Here is a 12,095-nt window from a genome sequence, read left to right on the forward strand (position 1 = left end):
AAAAAGGAACATATATTTCATAGCATTATCCCCCAAGAAAGACAAGATTTTAGTTGCAATTGTTCCATTTTCAAGTAATATTCGTTTATATTAAATAAGTGCGAAGACAAAAGGCGAAAACGACGAATTGAAGACACAAAGGTCCAAAAAGCTCAAAAGTACAAGATACAATCAAAAAGGTTCAAATTATTGATGAAGAACGTCTAAAAATGACAAGAGTACAAGTTACAAAACGCAAAGTACACGATATAAAATAGTACGCAAGGACGTTCGAAAATCCGGAACCGGGACATGAGTCAACTCTCAACGCTCGACGCAACGGTGTAAAAATTACGAGTCAACTATGCACAAGAATAAAATATAATATTTAAATAATTCATAATAAGAATAATATTAAATAATAAAAAGTTGTTAATTGAGCATAGTTCAGGGGTCATACATGAAAATTCAAATTCTAAATTCGCCTATAAAAGGCTATGTAAATCGTAATGTTTGATCATCCCTTTTCCATCCATTATTTTATAAAATACTCCGTATATCTATCATTCAATATCAATATCTATAATTTATATCTATAATTCTCTATCATAATGTTAATGTAATAAGATATAACAATAATCTTAATTTTAATTCTAAATTATAATAATAATAAGATTTATGATAGAGATTGTTTTGATTGTATAAGTCGAAATTTTGTTCGTGTAACGCTACGCTATTTTTAATCATTGTAAGTTATGTTCAACCTTTTTATATTAATGTCTCGTAGCTAAGTTATTATTATGCTTATTTAATCCGAAGTAATCATGATGTTGGGCTAATTACTAAAATTGGGTAACTGGGCTTTGTACCATAATTGGGGTTTGGACAAAAGAACGACACTTGTGGAAATTAGATTATGGGCTATTAATGGGCTTTATATTTGTTTAACTAAATGATAGTTTGTTAATGTTAATATAAAGATTTACAATTGGGCGTCCCTATAAATTACCATATACACTCGATCGGACACGATGGGCGGGGTATTTATATGTACGAATAATCGTTCATTTAACCGGACACGGGAATGGATTAATAGCCACTAGAATAATTAAAACAGGGGTGAAATTATGTACAAAAGGACACTTGGTATAATTGATAACAAAATATTAAAACCTTGGGTTACACTCAGTCGACATCCTGGTGTAATTATTAAACAAAGTATTAAAATCTTGTTACAGTTTAAATTCCCAATTAGTTGGAATATTTAACTTCAGGTATAAGGATAATTTGACCAGGACACTCGCACTTTATATTTATGACTGATGGACTGTTATGGACAAAAACCAAACGGACATATTAAATAATTCAGGACAAAGGACAATTAACCCATGAGCATAAAATTAAAATCAACACGTCAAACATCATGATTACGGAAGTTTAAATAAGCATAATTCTTTTATTTCATATTTAATTTCCTTTATTTTATATTTAATTGCACTTCTAATTATCGCATTTTTATTGTTATTGTATTTAATTGCACTTTTAATTATCGTACTTTTTAATTATCGCAAGTTTATTTTATCGCACTTTTATTATTCGCAATTTCATTATCGTTATTTACTTTATGCTTTAATTTAAGTCTTGTATTTATTTTTAATATTTTACATTTGGTTTTAACTGCGACTAAAGTTTTAAAATTGACAAACCGGTCATTAAACGGTAAAAACCCCCCTTTATAATAATAATATTACTTATATATATATATATATTTGTATTTTTATAAAAGTAAACTAATATAGCGTTAAGCTTTGTTTAAAAAGATTCCCTGTGGAACGAACCGGACTTACTAAAAACTACACTACTGTACGATTAGGTACACTGCCTATAAGTGTTGTAGCAAGGTTTAGGTATATCCCATCCGTAAATTAATAAAACTTGTGTCATATTTTGTAGTATTTTGTATTAAAAATAATACTATTTCGTACCCTCACGCTACAACATCAAATATGTCTCTGGATTGATGCAAGACAAAACGTACAAAATACACCATGGGGTAATTCTAAGATTATATATATATATATACCGATTAATGGACTTTTCGAACTATTTTGGACTACCAACATAAAATGTTAAAAATTATTATATAAGTATTCTATGAACTTGTTTTTTTTATATGTCGTATTATTATCTGAATCATTATTATTATTATAGGTTTGTGAATCTAAGGACGACGGCCATATTTTTAATAAGTTGAAAACTTATTATTAATATACTTTTACTACCGTGAGTATATAGTCCCATTTTTAAACTCTACAAATATTTTGGGATGAGAATACATGCATTTTATATTTTACGCCATGGACACAAGTACTTAAAATATATTCTACGTTGAGTTGTACCTCCTTGCATATCTTCCCTAATAGCTTGGTAACTAATATTTACATGTTGTAAGAACATGTAAGCGCGAATCCTTTTGATAGATCTATCGGGTTTGACAACCCCTACCGGGCTAGTCGCTCTAGTATCGTAAACGGTTGCATAGTACTTCGTTTTTACTACACTTGGTACAGTGTAGGGAGATTTCATAATAAAGAGAATATGCCACATTAATGGTTAAGTATGGTTACCGAAGCCCTCAACAACTTATAGAATATCTTTATTGAAATATTTGTAACTATGAAATCTTGTGGTCTATTTTTATATCGATGCTAGCTTTAAACCTATATATCTCACCAACCTTTGTGTTGACTGTTTAAGCATGTTTATTCTCATGTCCTTAAGAAAGTCTTCCGCTGTCGCATTATCTGAGCAAGCTTTGCATGGAGTCTCATGCTTTTGTTTAAAAGAGGGTTGCATTCAATAAAACTTTGGTCATGTATTATATTCGACTGTTATGTCACCTTTGTAATATTTGAAAATCGATGTATCATGGGGATTATTTTGTAAATAATCGCCCATATGTTTGAAACTCGTATTATGTATAATAATGGTGTGCTTTTTATGAAACGAATGCAATATTTTCTAAAACGTATTATATAGAGGTCAAATACCTCGCTATGGGACCAATGAATAACATACTGCGTTTATAGTAATATGGACGGGTCGTTTCAGTTGCCATCAGAGCAGAGGTCTTAGCGAACCAGAAATTGCATTAGTGTGTCTGACCGGTATTTGTTAGGATGCATTAGTGAGTCTGGACTTTGACCAAACTTGTTTTTGAAAACCATCGCTTATCATTTTTGGTCGAAAATTGAATATTATAACATAGAAATATTATGTGATATATTTCTAATGTGGTAGTTAATGTGTGATAGATGTCTACTTCTAGCACCAATCTCAATATCACATTCAGCGACTCCGAAGAGGAATCTCCAGCAAAAGTACCAATCATTGACTTATCTGATAACCACGATGACTCGAAGAAAGATGTATCAATCATCTATATAGCTGATGACGATGATGACCTAGAGTGGGATGCATTTTGGGAAGATTCAAAAATTCCAGAAGAACCAGAAGTGAAAGAACCTGAAAACGATCTGGAGACGGAGGAGGAAGTCAAAGAAATTTCTAAACAAGATTGGAATAATGCAACAAGGGATGTTAAACTTCCTATTGTAGTAGGGCTTGAGAACCGACACCTTTTACCACCAAACCACCATTACCGTATAAATCTCCCTGAAAATCCCACCAAGATACCAAGTACCTCCAACCCACGACCAACAACAAAATACACTGTGCGTCTATCCTTCATTCCACATAAACAAATTATTTCACCAACAACTAAAAGGCCCCGTCGTTTTTGAATCACCTCCCGCTATGATAACATTTCACGCCATGTATAATATTATGTAGTGTGCTTTATTTTATCCTACATATGTATTATGTAAAATATACCTATGTGAAATACTGGTATTGTATTGCTATATCATGAATAGGCGTGAAATAATTATGTGATTTTACTTTAAATTTTTCATAATAGAATACTATCTAGATTGTAGTAGTTAATTTTTGTACTAAGCTATTAAGTATGAACTTTAACGGGTAGGTAATACCCTAGAAATAATTATAAAATGCTAATAAGAAGAAAATGCTTTTATAATAATTGGTTCATATTATTAATATGCCATGATGTACCATTAATTACTCACTACTTCTATAATATTCTGTGTGATTAATTATCTTATATGTTTATTGAAGAAACATGACTCGATTAAACCGAATGACGGAACAAGAAATTGAGGAGCTTATCAACCAACACGTAAATGACCGTATGCTTTGGGTCGAAGCGGCAAGAGCATCAGCAAATAACACCAACCCTCGTGTTGGATGCACATATAAAGCATTTCAAGGTTGCAAACCTTCATCATTCAGCGGAACAGAAGGACCAGCCGGTTTAACTCGATGGTTCAAAAAGCTCGAGTCCGTATTTAAAATCAGTGGTTGTGCGTAAGGGGATAGGACAAAGTATGCTTCATGCACATTACAAGATGGTGCACTTACATGGTGGAAAAATTATGTAAAAGCTGTAGGGGGCGATGAAGCATATGATACTCCTTGGGAGGAGTTGAAAAATATGCTAATCAATGAATACTGCCCAAGGAATGAGGTTAGAAAAATGGAAGCCGAGTTACGAAATCTGAAAGTTGTCAGAACCGAACTTACCAACTATAATAGGCGATTCATGGAATTAGCCTTGTTATGTCCTGAATTGGTACCAACGGAAGAGCGAAAGATTGAATTGTACAGAGATGGTCTGCCAAAGAACATCAAGACCAATGTTATAGCATCCAAACCCAAGACAATTCATGAAGCTATAACCATGGCAAACGAGCTAATGGATCAGATCATCCTGGATAAGAACGCATCAAATACCGATGCCAAGGTATTGGATAACAAAAGAAAGTGGGATGGAAACCGTGACCGAGGTCACCAACAACAATCTCTCAAGAAACTGGAAACCACGCAAAGTACGGGTAGTGGTTCAAGTTCAGGTTACAAAGGACGAAATCCCTTATGTAACAGATGCCACAAACATCACACTGGTTTTTGTAATGTGGTGTGCAACAAATGTAATCGAATGGGTCATCTTGCTGAAGATTGTTGGGTTCCCATTACAAATACAAATGGCACCAAGACTCCTGCCACCAATGCAAATAGAACTGCCTTGGCTACTGTTACTTGTTACGGGTGTGGGAAACAGGGTCATATTAAGAGCCAGTGCCCGAATCTAGAGAAGAATAACGGACCTGCATGGGGAAGAGCATTTGTTATTAATGCTAAAGAGGCGTGTGAAGACCCGAAGCTTGTTACGGGTACGTTTACCATTAATGACTTATCTGTATCTATTATATTTGATACTGGTGCCGATATAAGTTACATGTGTAGAGACTTTTACGCTAAATTGAATTGTTCATCATTACCTTTAGATGCTAAGTACATGATTGAGTTAGGTAATGGTAAACTAATTAAAGCCGATAAAATTTGCCGTGATTGTAAAATAAATTTAGTCGGAGAAACATTTAAAATTGATTTGATACCCGTAGAATTAGGAAGTTTTGATGTAATAATCGGCATGGACTGGATGTCCAAAATAGGAGCTGAAGTTGTGTGTGCCAAGAAGGCAATTCGCATTCCCCGTAAGGATACAACGAAAGTAATGATTTATGGAGAGAAGGGTAACTCAAAGCTAAAAATCATTAGCTGCTTGAAAGTCCAAAAGTGCTTGAAGAAAGGGTGCTATGCTATCCTAGCACATGTTAATAAAGTCGAAACGAAAGAAAAAGAGAAGAGCATCAATGACGTGCCTGTGGCAAGAGATTTTCCTGAAGTCTTTCCGGAAGAGTTGCCAGGATTACCTCCATTTAGATCTGTAGAATTTCAAATAGATCTAGTACCAGGAGCTTCACCAGTGGCTCGTGCTCCATACAGACTTGCACCGTCTGAGATGAAAGAGTTACAAAGCCAGTTACAAGAATTACTGGACCGTGGATTCATTCGACTGAGCACTTCACCGTGGGGAGCTCCGATTTTATTCGTCAAGAAGAAAGATGGATCCTTTCGAATGTGTATAGATTATCGCGAATTAAACAAGTTAGCTATCAAGAATCGGTACCCATTACCGAGAATTGTTGACTTGTTTGATCAGCTGCAAGGATCACGTGTTTACTCCAAAATTAATCTAAGATCGGGTTATCATCAGTTGCGTATCAAAGAAGAAGATATTCCGAAAACCGCATTTCGGACACGCTACGGTCATTATGAATTTTTAGTCATGCCGTTCGGGCTGACAAATGCACTAGCTGTATTCATGGACCTCATGAATCAGGTATGCAGTCTGTATTTGGATAAGTTTGTTATTGTCTTTATTGATGATATTCTTATTTATTCTAAGAATGAAGCAGAACATGAACAACATTTAAGGTTGGTGCTGGAACTGTTAAAGAAAGAACAGTTATACGCAAAGTTTTCCAAGTGCGCCTTTTGGCTGAAGGAAGTACAGTTCATTGGTCACATTGTCAGCAGTGAAGGAATTCAGGTTGATCCAGCCAAGATTAAAGCCATTGAAAAGTGGGAGAACCCAAAGACTCCAACGCAAATACGCCAATTTTGGGTCTTGCTGGCTATTACAGAAGGTTTATTCAAGATTTTTCCCGGATAGCCAAACCATTAACAGCATTAACACACAAAGGGAAGAAGTATGAATGGACTTCTGAGCAGGAAGCCGCATTTCAATTATTGAAGAAGAAGTTGACTACATCGCCTATTCTATCGTTACCTGAAGGGAACGATGATTTTGTAATTTATTATGACGCTTCGCGACAAGGTTTTGGTTGTGTCCTCATGCAATGAAAGAAGGTTATTGCATATGCATCTCGAAAACTGAAGAATCATGAACAAAATTATACGACTCATGATCTAAAATTGGGAGCAGTGGTGTTTGCATTAAAGATTTGGAGACACTACTTGTACGGGGTTAAATGTACTGTGTATACCGATCATAAAAGCCTTCAACATATCTTCAACCAAAAACAACTGAACATGAGGCAACGTAGGTGGGTCGAGCTGATAAGCGACTATGATTGTGAAATTCGATATCATCACGGGAAAGCAAATGTAGTAGCAGATGCTTTAAGCAGGAAGGAAAGAGAGCCGATTCGAGTACGAGCAATGAATATGAAGATTCGTACGAACCTCACTACCTAAATTAAGGAGGCTCATCAAGGAGCTCTTTCTGAAGAAAACTTTGGAAAAGAGATGCTTAAAGGGTTAGATAAACAGCTTGTTACACGGGAGGACGGAACCCGATACTTCGCTGGACGCATTTGGGTACCGAAGTTTAAAGGGTTAAGAAAATTGGTTTTAGATGAGGCACATAAGACGAGATACTCGATACATCCCGGAGCTGGAAAGATGTATCAAGATCTTAAAGCACACTTTTAGTGGCCAAATTTGAAAGCTGATATTGCAACGTACATCGGAGAATGTTTGACTTGCTCCAAAGTCAAGGCGGAACATCAGAAACCGTCAGGTCTGCTTCAACAACCAGAAATCCCAGAATGGAAATGGGAATGTATTACTATGGATTTCATCACGAAGCTACCAAAGACTGCATGGGGTTACGACACCATTTGGGTAATTGTCGATCGTCTCACCAAATCTGCACATTTCCTACCTATGAAGGAAATGGATAAGATGGAGAAATTGGTACGATTATACATGAAGGAAGTTGTTTCAAGACATGGAGTACCTATCTCCATTATATCCGATCGCGACAGTCGGTTTACGTCAAGGTTTTGGCAATCACTACATGAAGCTCTAGGGACTCGTCTGGATATGAGCACTGCATATCATCCTCAGACCGATGGGCAAAGTGAAAGGACCATTCAGACTCTTGAAGACATGCTTAGAGCATGTGTGATCGATTTCGGAAACGGATGGGATAAATATTTACCATTGGCAGAATTCTCGTATAACAACAGTTATCACACGAGTATTAATGCTGCACCATTCGAAGCACTTTATGGAAGAAAGTGTAGATCCCCTATATGTTGGAACGAAGTAGGTGACAGACAACTGACTGGTCCCGAGATCATACAGGAGACTACTGATAAGATTGTGCAAATCAAGGAGAGATTGAAGACCGCTTAAAGTCGTCAAAAGAGCTATGCTGATGTTCGAAGGAAGACGTTAGAATTTCAGGTTGATGACATGGTTATGTTAATGGTGTCACCTTGGAAAGGTGTGATACGCTTTGGTAAGAGGGGTAAATTGAACCCAAGATACGTAGGACCATTCAAGATCATCGAACATATTGGACCAGTGGCTTATCAACTTAAGCTACCACAACAACTTTATGGAGTACACAATACCTTTCACATCTCGAACCTAAGGAAATGCCTTGCAAAAGAAGACCTCACTGTTCCTCTTGAAGAAATCCAAATCGACGAGAAACTGCATTTTATAGAAGAACCTGTCGAAATCATGGACTGTGAAGTCAAATAGCTCAATCAAAGCAACATACCTATAGTTAGGGTTTGTTGGAATGCTCAAAGAGGTCCCGAGTTCACTTGGGAAAGAGAGGACCAGATGAAATGGAAGTATCCACATCTGTTTACAAACACCGCCCATTAAATAGGTACAACTTCAAATTTCGGGACGAAATTTCTTTAACGGGTAGGAACTGTGATGACCCGGATTTTTTCGACTACTTGATTATACTATTTATATGATTTAATAATTTTGACATGATAAGCAATGAATTTTAATAAGTCTTGAACCTCCGGAAAGAATTTTATATAACCAGTTGACCACCCTTTTATTCCTACGATTCACGAACATCATAACTTGTATTAATTATATATATGTGTATATATACATATATTTAACTTGAAAATATGATAATTAAATATCTCATGAAGTATATTAACAAAGTATTATATATATATTTTCATTCTACTAATTTAAAGAGTTTTTGAACAATATATATGTACTATTTAAACGGCGTAGTTAACTTAAATTAAAATGTATTTACATACAATGTATTACGAGTGTAAATACATCCTTACAAGTATTGAATACACTTTATAATATACCAATACATATAAAGGATAACTATACTCATATTTCCGTTCAATTTCCTCAAGAATTTTACTCGCATTCATACGGTATTTTTTACCCGTATTATACACAGCTTCTAAAAGTATTTACTATTGGTATATACCAATAGAAATCTGAAATTATTTGTGTAATATGTCATCCATGACCTAATCAATTTAATATGTCATCCATGACTTAATACATTTTAACTTATCTTAGATATTTTCACTAAAAACCAAATTTTCAAGCCTATAAATAAGCACCATTTCTAACTCATTTTTACACACACTTGCAAGAACTCTCTCAAGTTTTGTTCTACTACTTCTTTCCAGCAAATTTACATTCTAAACTTGAGGTAAAAACTCTACTTCAACTCTTGTTCAATTCATATGTTTATAGCTATCTATATAAGAGTTTATAAACTAGAACATAGTTTAGTTGATTCTAAACTTGTTTGAAACACTAATATAATCTTTCTAACTAAACTCTAATAACACTTATTTATATGTTTTATGATGTTATATTAAGTTAATATAAGAACTTATAACTTGTACATATGAAGAACACCTTAAAACTTAACATATATCCTTTAATCTCCATTCGGTAAAAAGCGGGCTGTTTTGGGTTGGGAATTAAAAACCTATCTTAGACTTTGAGTTCGAGGCTAAGACTTTGGAAATATGTTAATATATGTAAATAAGACTTCCAGTATTGTTTTCATGATTTTAGACAAAGTTGAAGTATTTTATCAAAAATCATATATTGGGTGGATGCCAGGATTTTTCCAAATCTGTCCACCAATACAAAAAGAGGGTAAAGCTCTAAAAATTACTATTTGGGATGAACTTTTTGAATTGGTTTTGTAAGATTTACTTCTTACGGAATCCATATCAATTTGATTCACTTTAAACGGAGTTGTAATGAATATTTGGCGAGCAAAACAAAATCTGCTAAAATTAACGTTCTATGGACGAAATTTATATTATAAAAACTATATTAACCATATCCTTGTTAACTTTTCCTATATCCTATATATATTTGTACATGTTATCATTAGTATAACAAAATATTATAATTTTGGTTAATTTCGAGATTGTATATATATAATAATCTTGGTACGTTCCATGACAATACGTGCACAATACATTTTGATAAATCCTAAGACAATACGTACACAATACGTCTTAGTTAATTCTAAGACAATAAGTATACAATACGTCTCTGGATTGATGCAAGACAATACGTACACAATACGCCGTGGGGTAATTCTAAGATTATATATATATATATATATATATATATATATATATATATATATATATATATATATATATATATATATATATATATATATATATATATATATATATATACCGATTAATGGACTTTTCGAACTATTTTGGACTACCAACATAAAATGTTAAAAATTATTATATAAGTATTCTATGAACTTGTTTTTTTTTTTTTCATATGTCGTATTATTATCTAAATCATTATTATTATTATAGGTTTGTGAATCCAAGGACGACGGCCATATTTTTAATAAGTTGAAAACTTATTATTAATATACTTTTACTACCGTGAGTATATAGTCTCATTTTTAAACTCTAAAAATATTTTGGGATGAGAATACATGCATTTTATGTTTTACACCATGGACACAAGTACTTAAAATATATTCTACGTTGAGTTGTACCACCTTGCATATCTTCCCTAATAGCTTGGTAACTAATATTTACATGTTGTAAGAACATGTAAGCGCGAATCCTATTGATAGATCTATCGGGTTTGACAACCCCAACCGGGCTAGTCGCTCTAGTATCGTAAACGGTTGCATAGTATGAAATGTCCCGTTCATATTGATTATAAACGTTCAATATTAATTGATTTCGTCGCGAGGTTTTGACCTCTATATGAGACGTTTTTCAAAGACTGCATTCATTTTTTAAAACAAGCATAACCTTTATTTTATCGATAAAGGTTTAAAAAGCATTACATAGATTATCAAATAATGATAATCTAAAATATACTATTTACACACGACCATTACATAATGGTTTACAATAAGAATATATTACATCAAAAATAAGTTTCTTGAATGCAGTTTTTACACAATATCATACAAGCATTGACTCCAAATCTTGTCCTTATTTTAGTATGCAACAGCGGAAGCTCTTAATAATCACCTGAGAATAAACATGCTTAAAAAGTCAACAAAAATGTTGGTGAGTTATAGGTTTAACCTATATATTTAACAAATCGCAATAATAGACCACAAGATTTCATATTTCAATATACATCCCATACATAGAGATAAAAATCATTCATATGGTGAACACCTGGTAACCGACATTAACAAGATGCATATAAGAATATCCCCTATCATTCCGGGAAATCCTTCGAACATGATATAAACGAATTCGAAGTACTAAAGCATCCGGTACTTTGGATGGGGTTCGTTAGGCCCAATAGATCTATCTTTAGGATTCGCGTCAATTAGTAGATCGGTTTACTAATTCTTAGGTTACCAAGCAAAAGGGGCATATTCGGCTTCGATCATTCACCCATATAATGTAGTTTCAATTACTTGTGTCTATTTCGTAAAACATTTATAAAACTGCATGTATTCTCATCCCAACATATTAGATTTTAAAAGTGGGACTATAACTCACTTTCACAGATTTTTACTTCATCGGGAAGTAAGACTTGGCCACTGGTAGATTCACGAACCTATACAAATATGTACATATATATCAAAGTATGCTCAAAATATATTTACAACATTTTTTAATACGTTATAATGTTTTAAGCTTATTAAGTCAGCTGTCCTTGTTAATAACCTACAACTAGTTGTCCATAGTTAGATGTACAGAAATAAATATAAATTATCTTGGATCAATCCACGACCCAGTGTATACAAGCCTCAGGCTAGATCACAACTCAAACTATATATATTATTTTGGAATCAACCTCAACCCTGTATAGCTAACTCCAACATTACTGCATATAGAGTGTCTATG

This window comes from Rutidosis leptorrhynchoides, chromosome 6, assembly GCF_046630445.1.
Source record: "Rutidosis leptorrhynchoides isolate AG116_Rl617_1_P2 chromosome 6, CSIRO_AGI_Rlap_v1, whole genome shotgun sequence".
NCBI classification, from domain to species: domain Eukaryota; kingdom Viridiplantae; phylum Streptophyta; class Magnoliopsida; order Asterales; family Asteraceae; genus Rutidosis; species Rutidosis leptorrhynchoides.